Genomic DNA, 16,295 nt, shown 5'->3' with positions numbered 1-16,295 from the left:
GAAATTAGACAAATCAGAGTAAAATAGAGGAATGTAAATAACATTAGCCCAGTCTGAACAGTAGTTACTCTCTAAGGGACATTCTTTTAGCAGTTTTATAAATTATTTCAGAGGCAGAAATACACGTAAAATATTTCTGAGGGCCAGGCGCGGTGGCTAACGCCTGTAATCCCAGCACTTTGGGAGGCCGAGGCGGGCAGATCACCTGAGGTCCGAGGCGGGCAGATCACCTGAGGTCAGGAGTTCAAGACCAGCCTGGCCACCATTGTGAAACCCTGTCTCTACTAAAAATACAAACATTAGCCAGGTGTGGTGGTGGGCACCTGTAATCCCAGCTACTCAGGAGGCTGAGGCAGGAGAATTGCTTGAACCCAGGGGGCAGAGGTTGCAGTGAGCCAAGATATCGCCACTACACTGCACTCCTGCCTGGGCAACAGAAAGAGACTCCGTCTCAAAAAAAAAAAAAAAAAAAAAGAAAAAAGAAAAGAAAGGATAGCAGTGATTGCCTCCAGGGAGGGAGAACTTTGTGAGTAGAGGACAGAATGGAAGGGAGGCTTTTCACTATATTCTTTTCTGTAAGTTTTGCATATCAGATCATGTGTTATTACCTATTCAAAAATAAATAAAATTATAGCCAGGCCTGGTGGCTCACACCTGTAATCCCAGCACTTTGGGAGGCCAAGGCAGGCAGATCACTTGAGGTCACGAGTCTGAGACCAGCCTGGCCAATATGGGGAAACCCCATCTCTACTAAAAATACAAAAATTAGCCAGGTGTGGTGGCAGGTGCCTGTAATCCCACCTACTTGGAAGGCTGAGGCAGGAGAATCGCTTGAACCTGGGAGGCAGAGGTTGCAGTGAGCCAGGATCATGCCACTGTACTCCAGCCTGGGTGACAGAGATAGACTGCATCTCAAAATAAATAAAATCAAAATCAAAACGTAGAGGTCTCAAAGTCTAATAGTTTGCCTCTCTTCCAAGCAGTTTAATCATTAAGTTGCAGAATTTGCTGTGCATGACCCTTGGTTATCAAAGAGGTCGATGTCCAGCTTCATTGAAGTAGTACATAATGAGGCTGAATTGACCTGTGCACAGCCAGCTGACTCGATCTATTTGAGGACATTTTTAGTTATGAGCCAAAGGACTGCATTTTACATTCCTGCGTTCCAGTCAGGCTGAGCTCACAAAGTATCTAGGTTGTATAGTCAGAGGCAGACTGGAGGTCTAGTAGGTATGTGTTAAAGGACATAGACAAAGATAGGGAGTGAAGAGCTACACGTCACGACCGGGGCATAGTCTTGTGTAAGGAATATTTTACATGTTCCATACTTAAAGTTTACAAAGTGTTTATAGACATTGCCTTCTCTGAGTCATCCAATTTCTCTGGATGGCAAGTGGGCAAGGATTTTGTCCTGTCTTACTAAAGAGGAAAATTGAGTGTGGTGACCATGAGATACACCGCTCAGATATCCTTCCAACTGCAGGGAGCAATTGACTGAGGGCCCCTGCTGCCTTCTGAACTCCATCACCACGTGTGAGCGAGGCCACGCACCCACGGGCTACTTCCAGCCAGTGAAAAAGTGTGGCAGGGATATTAAGGCAGGCTGATACTTTGGAGATACGGGACTCCTCTGATGACTGCAATCCTCCCGCAGCCTTGCTGAACTTTCCTTAGAATACACTATAACGTAAACGTGCTTCTACCCACCCTTCCCTCCTTTCCTCTCTTCTTCTTTTTTTTTTTTTTTTGAGACGGAGTCTTGCTCTGTCGCCCGGGCTGGAGTGCAGTGGCCGGATCTCAGCTCACTGCAAGCTCCGCCTCCCGGGTTCACGCCATTCTCCTGCCTCAGCCTCCCGAGTAGCTGGGACTACAGGCGCCCGCCACCTCGCTCGGCTAGTTTTTTGTATTTTTAGTAGAGACGGGGTTTCACCATGTTAGCCAGGATGGTCTCGATCTCCTGACCTCGTGATCCGCCCGTCTCAGCCTCCCAAAGTGCTGGGATTACAGGCTTGAGCCGCCGCGCCCGGCTCCTCTCTTCTTCACTTGGGTTGAAGTCTGTATCGCAGTCTGATGGACCTGCCAGCCTCTCCTGGCTCCTTGCCATTTTCTCTTAGAGGCATTTCCCGCAAGTTGAATACTAAGTTGGCATTAAACATAGATCTGGGTGATTCTAGGTATGCTTGTAATCGCTGCAATATATTGTCTTTGTCTTCAGAAATTAATTTCAACTTGAGTCATTAGATAGGCAAATCTTTTTTCCTACCAGCTTATCATTTTGAATACTTTATTAAAAATATTTACATATACATGTGATTCTGTGTGGCATATTACATAGGCATAGAAATAACAATTGACTAGGCACACTGACTCACACCTGTAATCCCAGCACTTTGGGAAACCAAGGCAGATGGATCATTTGAGGCCAGGAGTTCAAGACCAGCCTGGTCAACATGGTAAAACCCTGTCTCTACTAAAAATACAAAAAATTAGCTGGGTATGGTGGTGCATGCCTGTACTTCCAGATACTTGGGAGGCTGAGGCAGAAGAATCGCTTGAACCTGGGAGGTAGAGGGTGTAGTGAGCTGAGATCGTACCACTGCACTCCAGCCTGGGTGACAGAGTGAGACCCTGTCTGCCCCGCAAAAAAAAGAAAAAAGAGAGAAAGACAGGTTCTCACTGTGTTGCCCAGGCCAAAGTGCAGTAGCTGTTTACAGGTGTGATCATAGTGCATGACAGCACTGTGATCTCCTATGATCACTCCTAAACTCCTGGTCTCAAGCAATTCTCCTGCCTCAGCCTCATGAGTAGCTGGGACAACAGGCACATGCCACCATGCCTGGCTATTTATTATTATTATTGAGATGGAGTCTCACTCTGTTGCCCATGCTGGAGTGCAGTGGGGCAATCTCAGCTCACTGCAATCTCTGCCTCCCGGGTTCATGCAATGCTCCTGCCTCAGCCTCCTGAGCCCTGGGATTACAGGTGTGCACCACCATGCCCAGCTAGTTTTTGTATTATTATTATTTTTTTTAATGAGGTCTCACTGTCGCCCAGGCTGGAGTGCAGTGGTGCAATCCTAGCTCACTGCAAACTCTGCCTCCTGGGCTCAAGCAATTCTCCTGCCTCAGCCTCCCAAGTAGCTGGGATTATAGGCGTGCACCACTACACCCAGCTAATTTTGTATATTTAGTAGAGACGGGGTTTCACCATGTTAGCTAGGCTGATCTTGAACTCCTGACCTCAGGTAATCTAAATGCCTTAGTCTTCCAAAGTGCTGGGATTACAGATGTAAGCCATTGTGACGGATCCTAGTTTTTGTATTTTTAGTAGAGACAGGGTTTTACCATGTTGGCCAGACTGGTCTCATACTCCTGACCTCAAGTGACCCATCCACCTCAGACTCCCAAAGTGCTGGAATTACAGGTGTCAGCCACCATGCCCGGCCCATACCTGGCTATTTAGTGTTTATGAAGACTTCAAGGTACTTTTGTTGTTGCTGTTCTTTGTAAAATAATGTGTCCTGCCACATTGTCCACTCCACTGTCCTTTTTTCTTTTTTCTTTTTTTTTTTTTTTTTGAGACAGAGTCTTGCTCTGTCACCCAGGCTAGAGTGCAGTTGCCCCATCTCGTCTCTCGTCTCACTGCAACCAGGCTCAAGTGATCTTTCCACCTCAGCCTCTTTAGTAGCTGGGAATACAGGCTACAGGCACACACCACCATGCCTGGTTAATTATTGAATTTTTTTATACAGATGAGGTTTCACTATGTTGCCCGGGCTGGTCTGGAACTCCTGGGCTCAAGCAATCCTCATGTCTCAGCCTCCCAAAGTGCTGAGATTACAGGCATGAGCCACTTCACTTTTCCTTTTCTTTATTAATGTTCTGGAGTTTGTAATTATATGGCCAACCTAGGGGTTCTGGGAACTTACTCAGGCCAGGAGAATTACCCTTGTGGCTTGGCAAGGAATGTCATAAACCCACACATGCTGGTCAAAGGTGTCACCAGGAGAATAGAGACATTGTCAGCTGTGAGCAGGACATCATTTGACATAGGGTGGGAGGAGGCAAAGCAATCAGCAGGCTCTTAGTTCTAGACTGTTCTTGGAGTTGGCTGGCAGCAACCTGATTGGCAATAGTTGTTTGCCTGAGTTCCCAGGATTCCACTATGAGTTCATTCTCATTGAACAGAACGTTTTGTCAGAACAATTAGGGCTTTCTTTCTAAAGTGTGCTTGGCTGGAAAAGAAAGCAGGAGCCCTCAAGGGCTAATAATCTAGCAGTGGCTGACACTGAAGTGATGCATGGAAGAAAGGCTACCAAGCAAGGGAGGTGGAGAGTAGTTTGAAGCAACTGGGGTAAGCTGAGGTGTGTGAAAGCAGCCCTTCTGCTCGTGCGTCCCCACAGAGACAGTAAGCGTGGCTAGAGATGAGGAGAAGTGTGCCAAAGCCAGAGGGCCACAGGAAAGGGAAGGCGTGGGCAGCAGTACGTGACTTGGTGAAGACATGAAGTTCAAGGAACTTGTCTATGTAGCAAACTGGTGATGAGCTGGTCTTGTTGAGTCGGCATAGTAAGGAATCAGTACCTTACACACATGCACACGCACACACATGAGAGAGAGAAAGAGAGAGAACAGTATTGCCTTGCCTCTTTACAACAGATATCTCAGTTACCAACTATATATTCTGGACTCTTCAAGAGCAGCTCATGATTTTTTTTTTTTTTTTTTTTTTGTGAGACAGAATCTTGCTCTGTTGCCCAGGCTAGAGTGCAGTGGTGTGATCTCAGCTCACTGCAACCTCTACCTCCTGGGTTCAAGAGATTCTCCTGCCTCAGCCTCCCCAGTAGCTGGGATTACAGGTGCATGCCACCACGCCTGGCTATTTTTGTATTTTTTAGTAGTGACGGGGTTTCACCATGTTGGCCAGGCTGGTCTTGAACTCCTGACCTCATGATCCATCTGCCTTGGCCTCCCAAAGTGCTGGGATTACCAGCATGAGCCACTGCACCCGGCCGAGGGGTCATGAATTTTACCTCTGTTGATCCCCTAATGTTACCCAATACAGGGCTGCACACTTGCCAGGGCCTCCTCGAATACAGTATATTATTCTTTTGGGCATCATGGAAAACAGGTTCTTGACATCCTGCCAATGTGTACTATGCTAAATGGTTTCCATGCCCAAAAGCACGAAAGTTCCCCACTCATCTTCAACATTCTTCCTCCACATATTTTTAGGGCTCTACCTAACAGTTCAGTTCTAAGCACATCTTTCACTAAGCATGAGGTTTGTTAGTGCTGACAGTCAATACCAGATTAATGTCAATACCAGGTCTCTCTGCAAATGTCCCTTAGCCATTTGCAGAGAGACCTGGGAAATCAACCATAAACAAAAGGCACATGGGGGTGAGAAGATAGGCGAGGACTTACAGGGAAATTGCTCATTCTGATGGTGAAGACGGTCCTGACAGACCTGAGGGAAAAGGTTACAAGGAAAGGAAGCCCAAGGGCTTCTACTTTGTCCCAGATTTGTATCTGCATGTGTGATTTTTTTGGTTTTGTTTTATTTTGTTTTGTTTCTTTTTTTGAGACAAGTCCTGCTCTGTCGCCCAGGCTGGAGTGCAATGGCGCGATCTCAGCTCACTGCAACCCCCAGCTTTCCGGGTTCAAGCGATTCTTCTGCCTCAGCCTCCCAGGTAGCTGGGATTACAGGCACAAACTACCACACTCAGCTAATTTTTGTTTTTTTTTTAGTACAGACGGGGTTTCACCATGTTGGCCAGGCTGGTCTCAAACTCTTGACTTTGTGATCCACCCGCCTCGGCCTCCCAAAGTGCTGGGATTACAGGCATGAGCCACTGCGCCCGGTCCCCCCTTTTTGTTTTTGAGACAGAGTCTCTGTCACCCAGGTTGGAGTGCAGTGCTGCAGTCTTGTCTCACTGCAACCTCTGCCTCCTGGGTTCGAGCGATTCTCCTGCCTCAGCCTCCCAAGTAGCTAGGACTAAAGGCATGTGCTACCACATCTGGCTAATTTTTGTATTTTTAGTAGAGACGGGGTTTCACTCTGTTGGCCAGGGTGGTCTCAAACTCCTAATCTTGTGGTCCACCCGCCTCGGCCTCCCATAGTGCTGGGATTACAGGAGTGAGCCACCATGCCTGGAATGCATGCATGATTTTCTGCCCATTCAGAGGACTGGTAAGGAGCTGCCAAATCTTTTCAGGGACCCTCACAGCTGCTTGGAGATTGTGAATCAGGGATTCTCATGAACAGGCAAAACTATCACAAGAAGTCTGGCATGAAGTGAATGATGGTAGTATGTGGTTCACTGCTAAGAGATGTGAAGCACTGCTTTTGTTTTTAAAATTCTCTGTTATACTTTCTGCTTACAAAAGGAGAAATATAGGCTCACTAAACATTTTCCAACATTATAAGAGATACATAATATGAAAAGTGTGGAAGTTTTTTTACGATCCTTGCCCATCTATCCCAGATCACCATTGCCAATTATTTGGTATGTCTCTCGAGATGGCATGCTTTCTGATTTCGAAGCAGATTGTGTCGGTTTTGTTTTGTTTTGTTTTGTTTTGAGACAGGATACGGCTTTGACACCCAGGAGGGAGTGCAGTGGTGCAGTCTTGGTTCATTGCAGCCTCCCAGGCTCAATCCATTCTGTCACCTGAACCTCCCGAGTAGCTGGGAAAACAGGTGCATGCCACCACATCCAGTTGATTTTTGTTTATTTTGTAGAGCCAGAGTTTCGACATGTTGCCCAGGCTGGTCTCCAACTCCTGAGCTCAAATCGTCCGCCTGCCTCGGCTTCCCAAAGTGCTGGGATTATGAGCCACTGGGTCCAGCCAGGTTGTGACTTTAAATGTGCAATATCTTTGACTTCCAAAAATTGCACCACAAACAGATTCCTTGGCAGTTTGGAGTGTATGTCCCAATCTGTGTGTATGTGTGGGTACAAAAGAAAGAGAGAAAGAATAAATGTAATAAAATCACTGCTATTCCTTTTCTGGGAAATAGTCTTCAGTTCTTGATTTTTATCTTTCATAGGAAATTGTGTTATTAGGTAGCCAGATCATTTAACTAACATGAATATATTAAAATTTAGTTCAGTCTGAGACTACCCCGATCAGAATCTCCCCCACCCTCCATTAAATAAATAAGAACTGGTTATGAGCCTCTTATGCTCACCTGGTGGAGAGCTGTCAAGAACATGGTGATAGGCCAGGCCCAGGGGCTCACGCCTGTAATCCCAACACTTTGGGAGGATGAGGTGGGAAGATCGCCTGAGCCCAGGAGTTCGAGACTAGCCTGGGCAACATACCAAGGCCCCATCTCTATTTAAAAAAAAAAAAAAAAGAGGAAGAAGAACGTGGTGATCTAGGTGTGGTTTCTGCCCAAGCATCCCTGAAGTTCTTATGAGCATATGAAGGGAAGGGGCCATGTTTTTGATGCCTAGCAAGGATATTCTGTAGTGGTGGCTTGAGGAGAAACCCTTTTGTAAACAATTACTGGGGAACCTGAAAGTTAAACTTCGACTCCCTCACGGAAGTAAAACCATGTGCGTTTTGGGCATACCTACTCAGTGCACCAGCCGCTAAGCAGGTCCAGAGAGTAGTCCTTGTGTTTCAGGGATACATGTTGCTTGGAGAAAGGAGATAGAGGCCTAGATTCTTTTTTTTTCCTTTCTTTCTTTTTTTTTTTTTTTGAGACACAATCTCATTCTCTCTTAGACTGGAGTGCAGTGGCCGGATCTCAGCTCACTGCAACCTCCACCTCTCAGGCTAAGGGATTCTCCCACCTTAGCCTCCCGGGTAGCTGGGATTACAAGCCCATGCCACTACTGCCCAGCTAATTTTTATATTTTTAGTAAAGACAGGGTTTTACCATGTTGGTCAGGCTGGTCTCGAACTCCTGATCTCAAATGATCCACCTGCCTCGGCCTCCCAAAGTGCTGGGATTATAGGTGTGAGGCACCGCATCCGGCCCTCTAGATTCTTATTCATTCTGTAACACTATGGCTGCTTTGCTGAGTTTATGCTCCCACATACACACTTTTACAGAACATTTGAGAGAATATGTTTTGGCTCATGAATTAACTTGCAATTTGAGACTCCCTAACTGACAATCTCCAAGCTGCTGTGGGAGTCCTTGATCCACATACATGTGTAAAATTTTGCTTGGATTTTCTAGCACAGTGAGCTGCATCCAGTTACAGGCTTTCTGTAACCAAGTTCTAGGTAGAATTTAGCACTCATCAGTGAATTCTCTGGTTAGTTGCTTAGTTCTGTGAGCATTAAGTAGAATCTAATATAAATATCCATCAAAAACCACATTTTGGGCTAGGCGTGGTGGCTCATGCATAGCACTTTGGGAGGCCAAGGTAGGTGGATTACCTGAGGTCAGGAGTTCAAGTCCAGCCTGGCCAATATGGTGAAACCCTGTCTCTACTAAAAATGCAAAAATTGGCCAGGTGTGGTGGCACACACCTGTAATACCAGCTACTTGGGAGGCTGAGGCAGGAGAATCGCTTGAATCTGGGAGGCGGAGTTTGCAGTGAACCCACATCTCTCCACTGCACTCCAGCCTGAGCCACAGAGCAAGACTCCATCTCAAAAAAACAAACAAACAAACAAAAAAAAAAATGGTGTAGTGGCTCATGCCTATAATCCCAGCACTTTGGGAGGCGGAGGCAGGCAGATCACCTGAGGGCAGGAATTCAAGACCAGCCTGGCCGACATGGCGAAACCCCGACTCTACTAAAATTACAAAAATTAGCCTGGTACCGTGGCAGATGCCTGCAGTCCCAGCTACTCAGGAGGCAGGAGAATCGCTTGAACCCAAGAGGTGGAGGTTGTGGTGAGCCGAGATCACGCCACTGCACTCCAGCCTGGGTGATGGAGTGAAACCTTGTCTCAAAAACAAACAAAAACAAAAACAAAAACAAAAAACAATTAGCCAGTCATGGTGGCAGGCGCCGGTGATCCCAGCTACGCAGGAGGCTGAGGCAGGAGAATCACTTTAACCCAGGAGGTGGAGATTGCAGTGAGCCGACATTGTGCCACTGCACTCCAGCCTGGGTGACAGAGCGAAACTCTGTCTTAAATAAAAAAAATCAAGATGCATTATATGTATGACATTAATTCAACTCTTGGTTAACTAGAGACATTTGGATTTAGCTAGTCTACATTTCCAGGGTTACATCTGTAGACCTATAAAGCCAGCCTGAGATGCGTTAATATAGGAAGTAGAGGGGTGGCAGAGTGTTTCTGAGTTCATATTCCATTTCCGTTAGTTATATCTAATCAGAATCTGAGTGATGAATGTCAGTGAGGGCAGATTCATGGCTGATCTGTATTTCAGTTTTAGAACAATAGACTGTTTCTTCTCCTCCGACAGTAGACTAGAGTGATTTCATTTCCTAAAGCTCAAGCATGAACATTTCTGGAAGCTTAGAAAAGTGATGTTTCAGGCTGAGCGCGGTGGCTCACGCCTGTAATCCCAGCACTTTGGGAGGCCGAAGTAGGCAGATCATGAAGTCAGGAGATCGAGACCATCCTGGTTAACACGGTGAAATCCCATCTTTACTAAAAATACAAAAAATTAGCCAGTGTGGTGGCACACGCCTATAGTAGCAGCTACTGGTGAGGCTGAGGCAGGAGAATTGCTTGAACCCAGGAGGTGGAGGTTGCAGTGAGCTGAGATTGCGCCATTGCACTCTAACCTGGGCAACAGAGCAAGAGTCTGTCTCAAAAAAAAAAAAAAAAGAAAGAAAAGAAAAAAGAAAAGTGACAGCTGGATGCAATGTCTCATGCCTGTAATCCCAGCACTTTGGGAGGAGTGGGGGGGTGGCGGAATACCTGAGGTAGGAGTTCGAGACCAGCCTGGTCAACATGGTGAAACCCCATCTCTATTAAAAACACAAAAAATTAGCCAGGGCGTGGTGGCAGGCACCTGTAATCCCAGCTACTCCAGAGGCTGAGGCAGAGGAATTGCTTGAACTCAGGAGGCAGAGGCTGCAGTGAGCCGAGATCGTGCCACTGCACTCCAGCCTGGGCAGCAGAGTGAAACACCATCTCAAAAAAAAAAAAAAGAAAAAGAAAAGTGATGTTGCTATGGTAGATGCCATTCTTACAGCATAACTTTGTATCGCAAATCTTTTTTATTTTTTCATTGCAGTGCTCTAACTTCAAAGACAGATTGGTTTGTTTTCATTTTTGTTTTTTGAGACAGAGTCTTGCTGTGTCACCCAGGCTGGAGTGCAGTGGTATGATCTCGGCTCGCTGCAACCTCTGCTTCCCAGTTTCAAGCGATTCTCCTGCCTCCGCCTCCCCAGTAGCTGGGACTACAGGCATAAGACCCCATACCTGGCTAATTTCTGTATTTTTAGTAGAGATGGGGTTTCACCACATTGGCCAGGCTGGTCTCAAACTCCTGACCTCAAGTGATCTGCCCGTCTCAGCCTCCCAAAATGCTGGGATTACAGGCGTGAGCCACTGGACCCGCCATTGATTTGTTTTTTGTTTCTTCTTTTATTTTTCTCTGCCTCTTTGCATGCCTCAATCAGATGGTTTTGTGTTTGTTTTAGAGATCTGTTAAAATTACATCAGGCTAACTTGACATCAATATAGCCTTACATTTTAGAAGACAAATTCTGAATTCTTGATGGATTTCATAACATTTATAAGTAGTGTGGTAATCACATGTTTGCTAAACTTTGGAAATCATGATGCAACCCTCTGCCTTCACATAGTGAAGCCTTTTGGATTTTTCTTTTTTTTTTTTTTTTTTTTTTTTTTTTTGAGATGGAGTCGCCCAGGCTGGAGTGCAGTGTTGCCCAGGCTGTGTCGCCCAGGCTGGAGTGCAGTGGCGCAATCTCGGCTCACTGCAAGCTCCGCCTCCCGGGTTCACGCCATTCTCCCACCTCAGCCTCCGAGTAGCTGGACTACAGGCGCCCGCCACCGTGCCCGGCTAGTTTTTTGTATTTTTAGTAGAGACGGGGTTTCACCATGTTAGCCAGGATGGTCTCGATCTCCTGACCTCGTGATCCACCCGCCTTGGCCTCCCAAAGTGCTGGGATTACAGGCTTGAGCCACCGCGCCCAGCCGGATTTTTCTTTAATGAAATATTAAATTGAATGTGGAACTTTGAGTAATTGGCCCAGATAAAAGAAATGACTCATCCAGGGATGACAAAAATTAATCCTGACCTTGAGGATTTCACTCTGCCAACTCAGAGAGTGAGATACACTGGCATTGATTGGTAAAGTCAGAGTTCCCCTAACTCCCTCAGTTGTTTTTGAGTCATTAAGAACTACTAATATTAGCCCTGTCAGAAGCCAGCCTAAGAAAAGAATATTTGCCAAGTGCAATTCCAGAGCTGGGATGTTGAGGTAGACAGTGAATATAATGGTTAAGTTATTCCTGAAACTTTAGCTCAGTTCTCTTTCCAAAATTAACATACTAATATATATAAAATTCACTCCTTTTCTCCTACTCCTACTTCATACTGGCTCTCAAAAAATAGGACTCAGAAATGAAAGGATCAGGCATCTTCACAAAAATGAAGGAAGCCAAGCCTGAGCTGTCCATGGCTTCTCAAGTCTGCACCTGTAATCCTAACTATTTGGGAGGCTGAGGCAGGAAGACGGCTTGAGCCCAAGAGTTTGAGGCCAGCTTGCACAACACAGTGAAACTTTGCCTCTAAAAAAAAAATAAATAAATAAATTAAAAAATTAAAAATACTAAGCCAAAAAAAAAATGTTTCAGGGTTATTGGTTTTTTTTTCCCCCCAAACGTGGCTAGCAACAGCACCTGCCTCCAACAAAACTGCAGACGCAGCTATCCCAGAGTACAATGGTGTGATCTCAGCTCACTGCAACCTCCGCCTTCCAGGTCCAAGCAAACCTCCTGCCTCAGCCTCCTGAATAGCTGGGATTACAGGCATATGCCACCACGCCTAGCTAATTCTTGTATTTTTAGTAGAGACAGGGTTTCTCCATGTTGGTCAGGCTGGTCTCGAACTCCTGACCTCAGGTGGTCTGCCCGCCTCGGCCTCTCAAAGTGCTGGGATTACAGGCGTGAGCCACCCTGCCTGGCCCCCCAGGTAGCAGGGTTTTTAAGGAAAATTTGGTGGGTAGGGGAAGCCAGTGATCTGGAGGTGCTGACTGGTCAGATCAGAGATGAAATCATAGGGGTCGAAGCTGTGTTCTTGCACTGAGTCAGTTCCTGGGTAGGAGGGCTATAAGATCAAATGAGCTAGTTTATCGATCTAGGTTGTGTCAGCTGATCCATCAAGTGCAGGATCTGCAAAATACCTTAAGCACTGGTTTTAGGTTTTACATTAAACCTAAAATTTAGATGATGTTATTCCCAGGAGCAATTTGGAGAGGGTCAGAGTCGTGAAGGCTCCAGTTTCATGACTCCTAAACCATAATTTTTTTTTTTTTTTTGAGACAGAGTCTTGCTCTGTTGCCCAGGATGGAGTTCAGTGGCACAACCTCAGCTCATTGCAACCTCTGCCTCCCGGGTTCAGCCAATTCTCTGCCTCAGCCTCCTGAGTAAGCTGGGATCACAGGCACCCACCACCACGCCCGGCTGATTTTCGTATTTTTAGTACAGATGGGGTTTTACCGTTTTGGCCAGGCTGGTCTTGAACTCCTGACCTCATGATCCACATGCCTCTGCCTCCCAAAGTGCGGGGATTACAGGCGTGAGCCACCGCACCTGGCCCTAAACCATAATTTCTAATCTTGCGGCTAATTTGAGAGTTCTATAAAGGCAGTCTAATCCCTAGGCAAGAAGGGGGTTTGTTTTGGGAAAGGGGTGTTATCATCTTTGCTTTAAACTCTAAACTGTAGCCGGGCATGGTGGCTCACGCCTGTAATCCCAGCGCTTTGGGATGCCAAGGCAGGTGGATGACCTGAGGTCAGGAGTTTGCCAACAGCCTGACCAACACAGAGAAACCCCATCTCTACTAAAAATACAAAATCAGCAGGGCGTGGTGGTATATGTCTGTAATCCCAACTACTCCGGAGGTTGAGGCAGGAGAATCGCTTGAACCGAGGAGGTGGAGGCTGCAGTGAGCCGAGATTGCACCACTGCACTCCAGCCTGGGCAACAGGAGCAAAACAACGTATCAAAAAAACAAAATAAAACAAAACAAAAAAACCTCTAAACTATAAACTAAGTTCCTCCCAAAGTTAGTTCAGTCTACACCCAGGAGTGAACAAGGACAGCTTGGAGGTGAGAAGCAAGATGGAATTGGTTAGGTCAGATCTCTTTCACTGTCTCAGTTACAATTTTGCAATGGCCGCTTCAGTAGTGTGTGGGGGAAGAAGTGTGTGTGTGTGTGTGTGTGTCTGTGAGTGTTGAGGGAGTTGTTCTTTTTTTTTTTTTTTTTGAGAGGAAATCTCGTTCTATTGATCACGAGGTCAGGAGATTGAGACCATCCTGGCTAACATGGTGAAACCCTGTCTCTACTAAAAATACAAAAAAAAAAATAGCCAGGCGTAGTGGCGGGCGCCCGTATTCCCAGCTACTTGGGAGTCTGAGGCAGGAGAATGGCGTGAACCCGGGAGGCGGAGCTTGCAGTGAGCCGAGATCGTGCCACTGCACTCCAGAGTGAAGACTCCGTTTCAAAAAAAACAAAAACAAAAGAATGACAAGCATAAATGTACAAAGTACAGAGGTGCAGTGGTGTCTGAGTGATGGATTCCATCTAGGGTAGTCGGGAGGTCTTCCTGGGGGTGGTGGCATCTGTCCACCACCCCCAGGTGGGAATTTGAGGGATAAATTCCCAGTGAACAAGGTGGAGACAGTAGGAGCGATGACACACAGGAATCCTATACTAGGATGTGTTCAAAGGACTGTAAGTAAATCTGTGTGACTAGAGCTTAAAGTTTAAGACAGGTGCAACGCAAAAGTATCTGAGACAGGACTCAATCAATTTAGAAGTTTATTTTGCCAAGGCTAAGGACACACACACGGGAGACAGGTCTGTGCCTTTCTCCAAAGATGATTTTGAGGGTTTCAATATCTAAAGGGTAAAGGAGTGGATATTGGGGAGAGGAGAAATTTTTAAGAGGTGTGGGCCGATAAGAGGCAAATGGTTGCATTCCTTTGAGTCTTTGGTTAGCCATTGACATGTGAGATGCGGGCTAGAGGAACAGTCACACATCCACCTAGCTCAGTGAATCTGCATTTTTACATACGATAAAATAAACATAGCCCAGAGGAAGCAATTAGATATTAATTTGTCTCAGGTGAGCTGAGGGATGATGTTGAGTTCTGTCCTATGTCTCACCCCTGTGAATATAAGCTATTAATTTACATTGTGAGGATGAAATTCAACAGAAATGTTTTAGGGTAAAGATCTTAGGGCCCACAAGGAATTTCCTAGTGGGCAAATTATGAGGGCGGTATGTAGCTTTTTTGTTTTGTTTTCTTTTGAGACAGGGTCTCACTCGATTACCCAGGCTGGAGTGCAGTGTCTCCATTATAGCGGTCCCCAACTGAAGCCTTGACCACCCAGGCTCAAACGATCCTCCCACCTCAGCCCACCAAGTAGCTAGGACTACAGGCACATGGGACCACACCAGGCTAATTTTTGTATCTTTTGTAGAGACGGGATTTCACCATGTTGCCCAGGCTGGTCTCAAACTCCTGGGTTCAAGTGATTGCCTGCCTCAGCCTCCCAAAGGACTGGGATTACAGGCATGAGCCACTGCGCCTGGCTTATGTAGCTTATCTTTGAATAGGAGGTAGGTTTGTGTGACACATCCCCAGCTTGACTTTTCCCTTTGGCTTAGTGATTTGGGGGTCCCAAGATTTATTTTCCTTTCACACAGGTGAAGTCCAGAGAAGAAGCTGGTGAGAAAGAGACAGGAGCCAGATCCTGAATGACGGTAAATTGAATCCTGGAGGGAACAAAACAAAGCCCTGAAAATCTCCAAGAATCTCAGGTTCGCCAAATCCATGGTAATGTCCTGCCACTCCCCAGGACTGCCACACTGCACACACCCTATCTAATGGCAACCTACTGCAGGGGCCAAGGAAAAACGTCCCCTTTGTCCTCTGGAGGTTCACTGAAAAATCAGCTGGCAAAAGCACATTAACAGGAGAAAAGATGTACATGTATTATTATAAAAAGATGTAAATGTATTATTGGGCATGTGGGGGAACCACAGAGTAATTACTCCACCTCTTAATGGGTTCAGAAGTTTATATACCACTCCTGAGGTTACAGAAATTTTGGGGGCTCAGAGAATGCCCCCAAACAGGTAATGGTGGTAAATCAGGATTTAGTGGCAAGGCAGAAATGGAAACTTGGCTAGCAAAAGTCATCTCATTATGTAGATCAGGGGTCCCCAAACTTTGGGCCATTTACATTGTGGCCATTTACATTTCTGTTAGGAATAGGGCCGCACAGCAAGAGGTGAGTGGCGAGTGAGTGAGCAATACTGCCTGAGCTCTGCCTCCTGTCAGGTCAGCAGCTGTTATTAGGTTCTCTTAGGAGCAAGAACCCTGTTGTGAACTGCACATGCAAGGGATCTAAGTTGCGGCTCCTTATGAGAATCTAATGCCTGATGATTTAAGGTGGAACAGTTTCATCCTGAAAACCATCCCCCTGCCCTGGTCCATGGAAAAATTGTCTTCCATGAAATCTATCCCTGGTGCCAAAAAGTTTGGGGACCGCTGATGTAGATGAAACCTCACAGGTAGTAGCCATTGGAGAGAATAGATGGTGAAGGGGTGGCCTGCCCCTCCACACCTGTGGGTGCTTCTCGTTAGGTGGAACGAGAGACTTGAGAAAAAGAGTAATACACAGAGACAAAGTATAGAGAAAGAAAAGCGGGGCCTAGGGGGACCGGTGCTGTGCTTACAGAGGACCCACACCAGCACAGGTCTCTGAGTTCCCTCAGTATTTATTGCTCAAAAGATAAGGGAGTAAATCAGCAGTAAGACATACAGATACACGGAGATGTTCCATTTCCCAGGGACGGGCAGGAGACAGATGTTTTTCTTTTACTGAGATTTAAGAGAATGGTGATGGCCTTTAACCACAAGCAGTCTTCAGGCATTTGTTTAACAAAGCACATTCCTTATAGCCCAAAATCCTTTAAACCTTAATTACCACAGCGATGACTCTTGTAAGGACAAGGTTGGGGGTAGGGTCACAGATTAACAGCATCTCAAATACAGAGCCAAATGGAGTCTCTTAAATTTACTTCTTTCTATATAAACACAGTAACAGGCTGACCTCTCTTTTCCCCACAAGATGGTTAATGTTTCTTT

At 46.1% G+C, this 16,295-nt stretch overlaps 1 pseudogene; it reads left to right on the top strand.

Moving 5' to 3' along the window:
• The window catches only part of LOC117098621, a 72,313-nt pseudogene extending 56,551 nt beyond the window's left edge, over positions 1-15,762 (top strand).
• Positions 15,763-16,295: the final 533 nt, after the last annotated feature.

The sequence above is a fragment of the Trachypithecus francoisi genome, unplaced genomic scaffold, assembly GCF_009764315.1.
Source record: "Trachypithecus francoisi isolate TF-2019V2 unplaced genomic scaffold, Tfra_2.0 Lachesis_group16, whole genome shotgun sequence".
In the NCBI taxonomy this organism is placed as follows: Eukaryota; Metazoa; Chordata; class Mammalia; order Primates; family Cercopithecidae; genus Trachypithecus; species Trachypithecus francoisi.
This window is presented reverse-complemented; position numbering and strand designations above follow the sequence as displayed.